This window comes from Tupaia chinensis, unplaced genomic scaffold (genome assembly GCF_000334495.1).
Source record: "Tupaia chinensis unplaced genomic scaffold, TupChi_1.0 Scaffold000704_1, whole genome shotgun sequence".
NCBI lineage: Eukaryota > Metazoa > Chordata > Mammalia > Scandentia > Tupaiidae > Tupaia > Tupaia belangeri.
This window is the reverse complement of record NW_006160227.1, coordinates 499,348-510,922: the sequence shown is the minus strand read 5'-3', so window position 1 is coordinate 510,922 and position 11,575 is coordinate 499,348. Positions and strand designations below refer to the sequence as shown.

At 47.8% G+C, this 11,575-nt stretch overlaps 1 protein-coding gene across 1 annotated transcript in view; it reads left to right on the top strand.

The window, feature by feature from the left end:
- The first annotated feature begins 9,249 nt into the window (after positions 1–9,249).
- The window catches only part of VGLL4 (vestigial like family member 4), a 168,480-nt gene continuing 166,154 nt past the window's right edge, over positions 9,250–11,575 (top strand). Inside the window, exons 1-2 of the mRNA XM_006160637.3 lie at positions 9,250–9,315; positions 10,651–10,784. The gene's annotated coding sequence lies outside the window, so the exon portion shown is untranslated. The remainder of the gene's footprint in view (positions 9,316–10,650; positions 10,785–11,575) is intronic.

The window sequence follows — 11,575 nt, the reverse complement described above, 5'->3', positions numbered from 1 at the left end:
CCAAACTCCCTGCTGTTGAATATGCAGTGTTGCTGTGGTCCAGTCTTTCCGTTTAAATCCTGGAAGTTAACATTCACTGCTATTATTGATATTTCTTGTCCCTAGCATTAAATTGGCCATTTTCGTGGTTGCCTTTTTTTTTCTCTTGTTTCTGTATGCATCTTTAGTTTTCCTGGTAGAGCACTCCTTTCAGAACTCCTTGAAGAGTGGGTCTGCTATTGGCAAATTCTTTCAGGTCTTGTTTATCTGAGAATATTTTTATCCTTTCTTTCCATGTGAAGGATAATCTTGCTGGGTTTAGTAACCTTGGTTGAAACTGGTTTTCACTTAACACTGAATATATTTTCCCATTCTCTCCTTGCTCGCATTGTATCTGATGAGAGGTCTGAGGTTAGCCTGATTGGACAGCCTTTGTAAGTAACCTGACGTTTCTCTCTTGCCAATTTTAGTGTCTTGTCTCTGTTTGTAGATTTGGCTAGTCTGTGCCTTGGAGAAGATCCTCTTGGGTTGATTCTATTAGGGGTCCTTTGTATTTCTTGGCTCTGGATATTTGCATGCCTCTCTAGATTTGGAAAGTTTTCTTCCAAGATTTCATGGAATAAATGATCAATGCCCTTATTAGTTTCCTCACCTTCTTGAGATACCAATTATCTGGATATTTGGGCGCTTAATGCTGTCTAGTATTTCTCAAATAGTATTCTCATTTTGGGGGGGTTATTGTCTCAGTCTTTTTTTTTTTTTTTGGTGTTTTTTTTCTAGATCAAAGATTTTGCCTTCAACATCTGAGATTTGGGAACCAGCAGTTAGTGTAATGGCTATGTCGCTGGACTCCCACGTAGTCGACTGCAGTTCACGTCCCAGACCCGGTGGCTTAAAACCCATGCCGGGCGCGTGTGCGTGCATGCCCAAGATCCTGAGAGGAGAATGGAGGAGAAGGGATTGTGGCGTGGCCATCCCCCCTGGGGGGTGATTTCTCACTTTCTGTATCTCTGTCTCTCTCTGTCTGACGAGCGCACGCGCCCTATAGTAAAAAGCCTCTCAAAAAAAAAAAATCTGAGATTTGATTTTCTGCATGGACTAATCTGCTTTTAATACCTTCGAGGGAGGTCTTGATTTCCTGAATGGAAGCCGTCATCTCTAATAGCTCCATTTGATTCTTTTTTATGGTGTGTATTTCCTCTTTCAGGTCATAGAAGAACTTCAACACCTCCTAGAAATCATTGTCTCTTTTCTCCTGCATCTTCTGGAGTTCATTACCCCTCAGCTCTTGCATCTCGTTTAGTTTTGTCACTGTGAATATTCTGAATTCTCTATCAGACATTTCCACGAGTTTTTCTGTACTGTCTGTGGATGATGAGGGATTGTTCTTTTCCCTTAGCAGAGAGATATTTTCTTGGTTTCTCATGCTTCTTGTGCCTCTGTGGTGGTTTCTGGTCATTCTGTGACAAAATCTCTCCTCCACTATGCATGTCTGAATATTGAGTTTAGAGAATAGCTTTCCTCTCCTCTTGGGATTTTGAGCATGCATGCACATGTGCCCAGTATGATTTTCAAGCCACCAGGTATAGGATTCCAACCATGAAGTCAGCCACGTGGGTCCCAGCTGCCTTAACCTCTAAACCACCTGCTGGCACTATGGCAACTTTTGTTTAAAAAAATAAGGTATTTTCAAGGGGATTGTCAGAAGAGGCTGGGACCAGAACAGGAAGAGCCTTGAATGCCATGCTAAGAACTTGGACTTAGCCTAGGAAACAATAGTTTTCAAATGTCAGCATGTCCTAGTGTCATCTGGGTCATCGGACTGCTGGGCACTCTCTCCAATGGAGAATGTCTGGAACGGGGACTCAGAACTTGTCATCACATTTCTAACAATCATCCTGTTGGACAGGGAACCCTGTTTTGAGAATCACAGGTATAAGGAATATAGATTTGACCTCGGTTTCAAGTCCAGAAATGATTTTTTTTTCCAGTGGACTGTACTTTGCATCCTGTCCCCACGACTGGAAAATCACCCCAGGGGCATGTGCACATATGCCATAGATCCTGAGAGGAGAATGGAGGAGAAGGGATTGTGGCATGGCCATCACTCCTGGGAAGTGATTCTCACTTTTCTTCACTCACCAGGCACAAAGGTAGGCAGTAACGTTCTCGGAGGCTGACCCCTGTGTCAGGGTTCTGAGTTCCTGTAGGAAACCTCCCTGGGCACATCAGGAACACACATGCCTGTGACTCGGGGCTGGCTGGGACTGGTCCTGGTGTCAGGAGACCTGTGGTAGGCAATGGAGAAGGGTCTCCAGGGTGTTGGCTGCCCTGGAGCACAGCGGAGCAGGGAGAGTGGGAAAGCGCAGGGAAGTCCGGGTGAAAGTTCTGGAAAGTTCTAGCTCAGATTCTCTCTCTCCTGTGTCTATTGCTCATAGAAGAAATAAACTTTTAAAAAAACGTGCTGCTATTGGGGGCCAAAGGGTGGCATGGTGGTTAAGGTGCTGGATACCCGCATGATCGACTGCTGTTCAAGTCCCAGACTCAGTAGCTTGAAAATCAGAATAAGAGCCCAGCAGGTGGCAGAGTTGTTATGTCAGTGGCCTCCCACATGGCCAACCATGGTTCAAGTCCTGGACCTGGCAGCTTGCAAATCATGCCAGGCACACGTGCATGCATGCCCAAAATCCCAGGAGGAGAATGGAGGAGAAAGGATTGTGGCACTGCCATCCCTCTGGGGATGGGGTGTGTGTGTGTGATTTCTCACTTTTCCTCTGGCTCTCTCTTTTTTCCGATTAGCATACACACCCTATGGCAAAAAAAACTTAGAAACAAACAACAACAACAAAAAGGTCACAACAAATAAATCGTAAGTGTTTAAAAAGGAAAAGCAGTCTCTGCTCTGCTCCCATCCTTCCAGGCTGGCCACGCAGCTGGTTTTGCTAGAGCCTGAGGGATGAGAGGCGTCTGTCCGGGTCTGCCAGGTCTGGCCGTAGCACTTGCTAGCACTTGCTAGAAAGAGGAATTTGCAGTGCCTGCCCCCGACTGCAGTCTGCCCTGAGGAAAGCCTGGCGCAGGAGGGACAGCTGCAGCCTGGCGTGATGCAATGGCACCCTCCCTGGTCCGGTCACAGACCCTCCCCTCGGAAGGTGTTTCCTTGAGGGAGCTGTACAGGAAGTTCCTGGCTGAGAATCGCCTTCTTGGCAGTCTTTGCAGGCACCTGGAAGTCGGTTTGTTTTTCTCCTTCCTTCTCCAGTTACCTGAAGGAGTTGGGGAAAGCCATCCGCGGGGCTGCTGCATGATCTGCCCACCCCTTCCACTCTGACCTCTTCCCCCACCTCTCCAGCTGTGTCCCCAGCTCGCTGCAGCCACACCAGCCACCTGGCTGCTTCTGGAACATCTGCAGACTGTCCTGCCTCTGGACTTCGGCATGTGCTATGCCCTCCCCTGACCCATTCTTCCTCCATCCTGTGCACGAGATTCGGTCCCTCTGCTCCTTTCAAGTCTTCCTATTACGGAAGTCTTCCTGCTTCCAGAACTTTCACCCGGACTTCCCTGCGCTTGCCCACTCTCCCTGCTCCGCTATGCTCCAGGGCAGCCGACACCCTGGAGACCCTTCTCCATTGCCTACCACAGGTCTCCTAGAAGGCAGTCTTCACGAAGCAGTGGCTGCCTCTTCTTCCCGCTGATCGCTGGCGCCCAGCACACAGTAGGCACTCAATAAACTGTATTGGCCGGCAGGTGGCATGGTGGTTGAGGCGCTGAACTCCCACGTGGTCGACTATGATTCGAGTCCCAGACTTGGTGGCTTGCTTTCTCACTTTCCCTTTCTCTCTGCCTCTCTCTGGTCAAATTAAAAACTAATAAAAATAAATACAATTAAATAAATGTTCTTAAAAAAAGAAAGAAAAAACTACACATTGAATGAGTGAAAGCAAACAGTAGTAGCCCCTGCCATTAAAAAAATTGTTCAGGGGCCAACAGGTGGCATCTTGGTTAGGATGCTGAGTTCCCACATGGCTGATTATGGTTCAAGTCCTGGCCCAGGTGGCTTGAAAATCACGGCAAATACATACATAAATGGGTTTTTTAAGAGTTTTTTTTGCTATAGGGTGCGTGTGCTTACCAGACAGACAGAGACAGACAGAGAGACAGAAAGCGAGAAATCAACCCCCGGGGGGATGGCCACGCCGCAACCCCTTCTCCTCCATTCTCCTCTTGGGATCTTGGGCACGCACACACACGTGCCTGGCGTGAGTTTAAGCCACCAGGTCCAGGACTCGAACCATGGTCGGCTACATGGGAGTCCAGTGACATAGCCATTACTCTAACTGCTGGTCCCCTGGGATATAATATTCAAATCCAGACTTGTCCCTACTATTAAGTTGGCCATTTTCTTAGTTGTTTTGAACTCTTATTTCTGTGTGTATTTAATTTTCCTGATATAGCACTTCTTTCAGAATTTCTTGGAGAGCTGGTCTGGTGTTGGTAAATTTTTTCAGGTTTTGTTTATCTGAGAATGTTCACGTCTTTTCTTCCCATATGAAGGATAATCTTGCTGGGTACAGTATTCTTGGTTAAAATTGCTTTTCCCTTAACACTTTGAATGTATTTTCTCATTCTGTCCTTGCTCGCATGGTTTCCAGTGACAGGTCCACTGTTAGCCTGATGGGATAGCCCTTGTAGGTAACTTGATGTTTTTCTCTTGCCAATCTTAGTATCTTGTCTGTGGTTTTGGTCAACCTGGCTATAATGTGTCTTGGAGAAGATCTTCTTGAGTTGATTCTATTTGGGGTCCTTTGTATTTCTTAGGACTGGATCTATGAGTGCCTGTCTGGGTTTGGAAAGTTTTCTTCCAGGATTTCATGGAATAGATTATCAATGCCCTTATTAGTCTCTTCACCTTCTGGGATACCAATTATATGGATATTTGGATGTTTGATGGTATCTAGTATTTCTCGTGTATTATTCTCATTTTTTTGGGCAATTTTCTCAGTCTTCATGGTAGACTTTTCTTGGCCAGAGATTCTACCTTCTACATCTGAGATTCAATTGTCTGTATGACCAAGTCTTTTAATACTTTCGAGGGAGGTTTTGACTTCCTGTATTATAGCCTTCATCTCTAACAGTTCCATCTGATTCTTTTCTATGGTATGTATTTTCTCTTTCAGACCTTGCAAGAACTTCCTCACCTCCTGGAATGCACAGGCTCCTTTCTCCTGCCTCTCTTGCAGTTCATTTTCTCCCTTCTCATTCATCTCTGTTAACTTTGTCACTATAATATTCTAAATTCTTTATCTGACATTTCCACGAGTTCCATTGTATTGTCTGAGGATGAAGAGGAGTTATTCTTTTCTCTTGGAGGAGAGGTATTTTCTTGCTTTCCCATATTTCTTGTGGTCCTGCGGTGATTTCTTGTCATCTGATAGATGATGTTTTTCTTTTGAATTCTTGAAGTTCAATCTGAGTGTTTGGAGGCATGCAGGAAGAGGTGATCCGCAATCTCTCTTCTGTTCTGTTTTTCACTCTTTGTGCATCAGATTCAGTGCGAATTGTGGAATATTCTGGCCCCAATCATATTCGGATGTTTGGATACTGTTCACTTGATCCTGTGTAGACACTCAGTGTGTGAGGAGAGATAGCCCTACCCACTAGAAATGAATCTGGAGAGAGAATTCTCAGAAAAAGATCTTCATTTTTAGTCCCTGAAAGCAATAGCTCAAGTTCAGTAGCCATCTCAAGATGGGCCTAGGTTTGTGCCTCCCATAAATTAAATGTTTAAATAAAATAATTTGTCAGAGGGTGTGTATGCTTACCAGAGGGACATAGAGAGACAGAGAGAGGGGTAATGGTTGTGCCATAATCCCGTCTCCATTTTCCCCTCCTTTTGGGATTTTTGGGCATGCATGCATATGTGCCCAGCATAATTTTCAAGCTGTGAATCTGGCACTTAAATGACATGTTTGGGGGGCAGCAGGTGGCATGGTGGTTAAGGTGCTGAACTTGACTGTAGTTTGAGCCCTGGATCTGGATGCTTGCTTTCTCACTTTCTGTCTCTCCCTGATGAATTGAAAAAATAACAATTTTAATAATAAATAAAATTAAATAATTGTTTTTAAAAATAATAATAATAAAAAAACTGCATGGTTGGTCATGTGGGATCCAGCTCCCTTGACCATCAGCACATGGGCCACATTATCATTTTTGTCTTAAGTTTATTTCTTCCGTGAGAGAGACAGAGAGAGAAAGAGATCCCTAACAGGGTCTTTTTTTAGAAAATGAATTATTTTATGTATCTTTATTTCTTATTTATTTTAATTTGACCAGAGAGGGACAGAGAGAGAGAGAGAGAGAGAGAGAAAGTGAGAATGCAAGCTGCTTGAACCACAGTCAGCCATGTGGGAGTCCAGCACCCATAACCACCACACCACCTGCCGGCCCCCCAGAGGATCTTTCATGCCATAATCCACCCCCAAGTTCTGCCAGCACCAGTCGTGGGAATGCACTTCCCGGCATGCTCAGGGAGGTCTCAGTACAAGAACCTGGAACCTTCCCATGTGGATCAGCCTCACGGAGCGTTGTGTTCCTGCTGCACCACAGTCCAGCCCCAGGTGACATTTAACCAGTGACAGAATTGCAAACACGGTCTCTAAGAGTGGGTGAAGTGAGGTTGATGCATTACTGCATGGAAAGTGAAGGGCAATGAAGGGTGCGGTAGGAGGAGGGGCCGGGATCTGAAGTCTCCGTGAAGGGGGAAGTGTGCTATTTGAATCTTCAGTCTTGCCCCTCCTCTGCAGTCCTGGCTTGCATATCTGATTCCTTTCCAACATCTCCTTCAGCTTTCTCATGGCAGGACGCACTAGAGATGTGCCCAAACCAAACTCTGGGTTCCCCTACCCCCGGTCAAAATCTACTCCGTCCCCAACTTCCCCCTGTGGCCAGCGACTGCCTTCCACCTTTGCTCAGACCAAAACCATCCTAGGTGCCTCACAGTCCTTCCACCACCTTGTCCAAGGCACCAGGAAGTGGCCAACTCTGCCATGAGGGAGACAGCCAGCTGGTTCTCTTGCCATAGTGCAGAGCTGTTGGCCGGAGGTGGCTGCCACACGGGGCTGTGTTTCCCAGCCTCCCTTCTTTCAGGGGAGGTCATGGGATGAGTTCTCTTCAATGATGTAATTTTTAAGAGATTATTTTATTATGATGATTTAATTTGCTATAGAACACATGTGATCACCAGAGAAAGAGAAAGTGAGAAAGCAAGCTGCCAGGTCCGTTCCTCAAACCGTGGTCGGCCATGTAGGAGTGCAGTGCCTTGCCCACCACGCCACCTGCGGCTCTTCATCAGTGGGATCTAAATGAAAGTGATGTGGGCCACAGCCTAACTCGGGTGGGTGAGAAGCTTGTGCTCATTCTCCTTCCACTCTTTCTCTGCTTGTTAGGTGAAGAAGATCTTGTAAGGGACTCCAGGGCCCCAGGAGCTGGCAGAGTCACTGGATGGAAGGATCCTGGGTCCCTGAGTCACTGTGTGGAGGAGAGCTGCTTGCTTTTCCAGAACACCTTGTATGGACTTTACGTGAAAACCTTCAAGATTTTAGTCTGTTCCAGTAGCTGGCAGTACCTGCACTAGGACACCTACTTCCAAAATATGTTCCAGGCCTGTCCACTTTCCTTCATCACCTTCTTCTGAGCCATCATCCTGGCTTTCCTGAAAGACTGCAAAAATCTAACTTATCTCCTTCCTTCCACCCCCAGCAGAGTCTGTCCCCCACACAGCTGTCAGAGAGATCGTTTAGGAACTCAAATCTCGTCACCCTTCCCCTTAACCCCCTTCCATGGCACCCCAGGGCATAGAGAACACAGTCCTTACCACAGCCTGACCGCCTCCTGGCTTGTCTCACACTTCCCTTCTCGTGTTACGGTCCAGGTAGCCTGACCGTCAGTCAGTTCTTCAAACATGAATGTCTTCCTGTCCCAGAGTCCCTGTCCTTGCTATTATTTCTTCTCCTCCTTCCCCTTCCTCTCCTCCTCCTCTTCCTCCTTCTCCTCCTCCTCTTTAAATCAAGTGACTTTTGGGGGGGGTGGGGGGAGAGATACTTTTGCTATAAGGGGCATGCTTTTGCCAGAGACAGAGAAAGACAGAGAGACAGAAAGTGAGAAATCACCTCCTGGGGGCGATGGCCATGCCACAGTCTCTTCTCCTCCATTCTCCTCTTGGGATTTTGGACACACACACATGCACACCCAGCAAGAGTTTAAGCCTCTGGGCCCCGGACTCAACCACTGTTTAACTATGTGGGAATCCAGCGATATAACCACAACGCCATCTGCTGGTCCCTAAAATAAGTGACATTTTCAAAAAAATTTGGATATAGGGTTTTGCACTGATGGGAAGGAAAGAGAGAGAGAGAGAGAGAGAGAGCGAGAGAGAGAAGGAAAGTGAGAAAGCACTCCCTGGGGGGAAGGTGACCACTCTGCAATCCTGTGTCCCCCATTGTCCTCTTGGGATTTCAGATATGCACACACACAACCCTAGTGTGTCTGTCAAGATGCTGGGTCCGGGACTCCAACCTAACAGTGGGACTCTGTGTGGGATCTAGCCACCTTAACCACTATGCCACTAGCTGGCCTCAATAAGTCACTTTTTTTTTTTTTTTACAATTATTTATTTAATTAATTTAAAATGTGACCAGAGAGAGATGAAAAGAGACAGAAAGGAGAGAGAGAGAGAAAGAGAATGCAAGTTGCTGGGTCCAAGACTTGAACTGCAGTTAGCCATGTGGGAGTCCAGCACCTCAACTGCCAAGTCACCTGCCGGCCCCTCCCTGTGGCTGCTTCTGTAGCAGCCCCCGAAGGTACAGCAGTGACAGCATCTACTGCCCTGTGGCATCAGCTTATTGCTCTGTGGAAAGCTGTCTCCCATCCCGGAAGAAAAATTATCCTTGGTCTCCTTTGTCCTCTCTGGGCTGAAACCTCATCTATTTTGGACCCAAACCCACTTTCCTACTGCCCTAAAAAGGAGAGAATTTTTTTCTTTCCCGTAACACGGCAGGGCAGAATTTGAGTCTTGAGAACCTGCAGACCCTGGGCAGGCTGGGGCACCCCTTCCTGTACGTAGTTTAGAATAACATTAAACTGCAGGAGAGTCTTAACAAAGACCTGGTTTTACCCAAGATGATGAGGCTGGTTATTTATTTATATATATGCATTGTTTTTCAGAAGTCGTTTTGTACATCGTGGTGCCCTGAATGCAAACGCCTCTGCTTGCTGTGTGTTCCAGCGTGAAGCACAGCGGGCTGGACCTGGGACCCACTTTGATGGATCGCATGGCTGTCTAAGGTACCACCTTCCTCGGGAGGGCTCAGCCCCATCGTACAGGGGAGGACACGGACGCTTGGGGAGCTTGACGAGACTGTCTAACATCAGTCACTAGGAAGTGATAGGACCAGGCCAACAGGTGGCATCGTGGTTAGGGCATTGGATCCCGCATGGCCAACTCCACGCTTTGAGTCCAGGACCCAGTGGCTTTAAAATCACGCCGTGTGTGTGTGCGTGTGTGTGTGTGCGTGTGTGTGTGTGCGTGTGTGTGTGCGTGTGTGTGTGTTGTGTGTGTGTGTGTGTGCATGCACGTACATGCCCCAAATCCCAAGAGGTAAATGGAGGAGAAGGGATTGCAGTGTGGCCATCCCTCTGGGGTGGGGGGTGATTTCTCACATTCTCTCTCTGTCTCTCTCTGTGGAGCTCATGGACCCTATGGCAAAACCTAAAAAAAAGAGAGAGAGAGAGTGAAAAGAAAATGGTAGGACCCAGGTTTGAATCTTCTGATGTCAAAGTCTCTGGAACATGGCTGTGGTCAAGGCTTCTCTTCTCCATCCCCAACGTGGTGATGGATCAACAACCCAGCAGATTCCAGCCCCACCTGGCAGTGCCTAGGAGCGGGGAACCACAAGGACTCGGCTCCCTTCAGAGTGCCGAGTGCTTGACTGATTTCAAGAGTCTGCAATGGGTCCTTTTCGGGGTGAACTCGGTGGTGCTGGAAGGCTGTTGAGCCAGGAGCAGGCCAGGGGGCTCACAGCCTGGCTCGTACTGCGTGAGGAGCTGCACCACGAGGCACATGTTCGACCGCCCACCCAGGTTCTGTTTCCCCACACGGTCATGCTACATGGGACGTGGATGCACCTCCCAGGGCCTCACACGGAGCACCCAGTAAGGGTAGGCTCCCCCTCCCCCCCTTTTTTTTTGCATGACATGGATGTCTATAGCCCTAATATACATATTTTTTCTTTTAATTTGTTATAGGGTGTGTGCTCACCAGAGAGAAACAGAGAGAGAGTCAGAAAGCACCTCCTGGGATGATGGCCAGGTCACAGGCCCTTCTTCATCTTCCTTTCAGGATTTTGGGCACATGCACACACATGCCTGGCATGTTTTTCAAGGCACTGAGCGTGGGATTCGAACCATGCAGCTGAGGTCCAGCCGCCCTGACCACCATGCCACTGGCTTGCTATGTGACAGGACTGCCATGAGGCTTACAATCAGATAATGGTCAGGAAACACTTGGCCTTGGATGGAACACAGGGATTGTCGTCTCCCCCTTTTCCTCTTCCTCCCTCTCTCCCCTCCCTCCCTCTCTCCTTCCTTCCCTATTCCTCAGTCCCTCTGTCTGTACTGTAGTCCCTGCTCTTAGAGCTGAATGCAAAGGAAGACATCGGAGCCCAGCGAGATGGGGCAGTCCAGTGTGTGGATTTCCTCCGGAGGCGCTGCTGTCCTCAGTTTTCACACACAAGAAAAGCACAGGCTCATTTGGGGTAAGTCCCCGGTTCAAACCATGCTCTGCCTGCGAGGCCACTAAGCCAAGCGTGGCCTCGAATCCAGTGTCTGCAACATTCTTTTCTGTGGAAAATGGCTCTCAGTATCTGCTGCCCCAGCCCAGAGAAGTCCATCTCTAGGAAAGACAGCAAGACTATATTGCCAAGGGGTCGGCAGGTGGCGTGGTGGTTAAGGTGCTGGACACGCCCACATGGCCAACCATGGTTGGAGTCCTGAACCTGGTGGCTTGCTTTCTCACTTCCGCGTCTCTGGTCAAATTAAAATGAATGCGGGGCCGGCAAATGGCGTGGTGGATAAGGGCGCTGGATTCCCACGTGGCCAACCACGGTTTGAGTCTCAGACCTTGTGGCTTGCTTTCTCACTTTCCCTCTCTCACTCTCTCTCTGTGTCTTTCTGGTCAAATTAAAATAAATAAATAAAATGAATGAATACATAAAATTAAATAAATAATTCTTAAAAGAAAAAGAATGTAATGCCAAGCCAAATTGCTCCATAGTGCTTGCAGAAAAATTCCCTGTGTGAGCACACACCTGATCTCTGAATCAGTGTGAGCTACCACTCAGATACCTGAGGTCTGGGACCAGCAGTTAGAGGATTGGCTATGTCGCTGGACTCCCATGTAGTCAACCGTGGTTCGAGTCCCAGACCTGGTGGCTTAAACTCACGCTGGGTGTGCGTGTGTGCCCAAGATCCTGAGAGGAGAATGGAGAAGGGATTGCGGTGTGGCCATCCCCCCTGGGGGGTGATTTCTTACTTTCTGTCTCTCTGT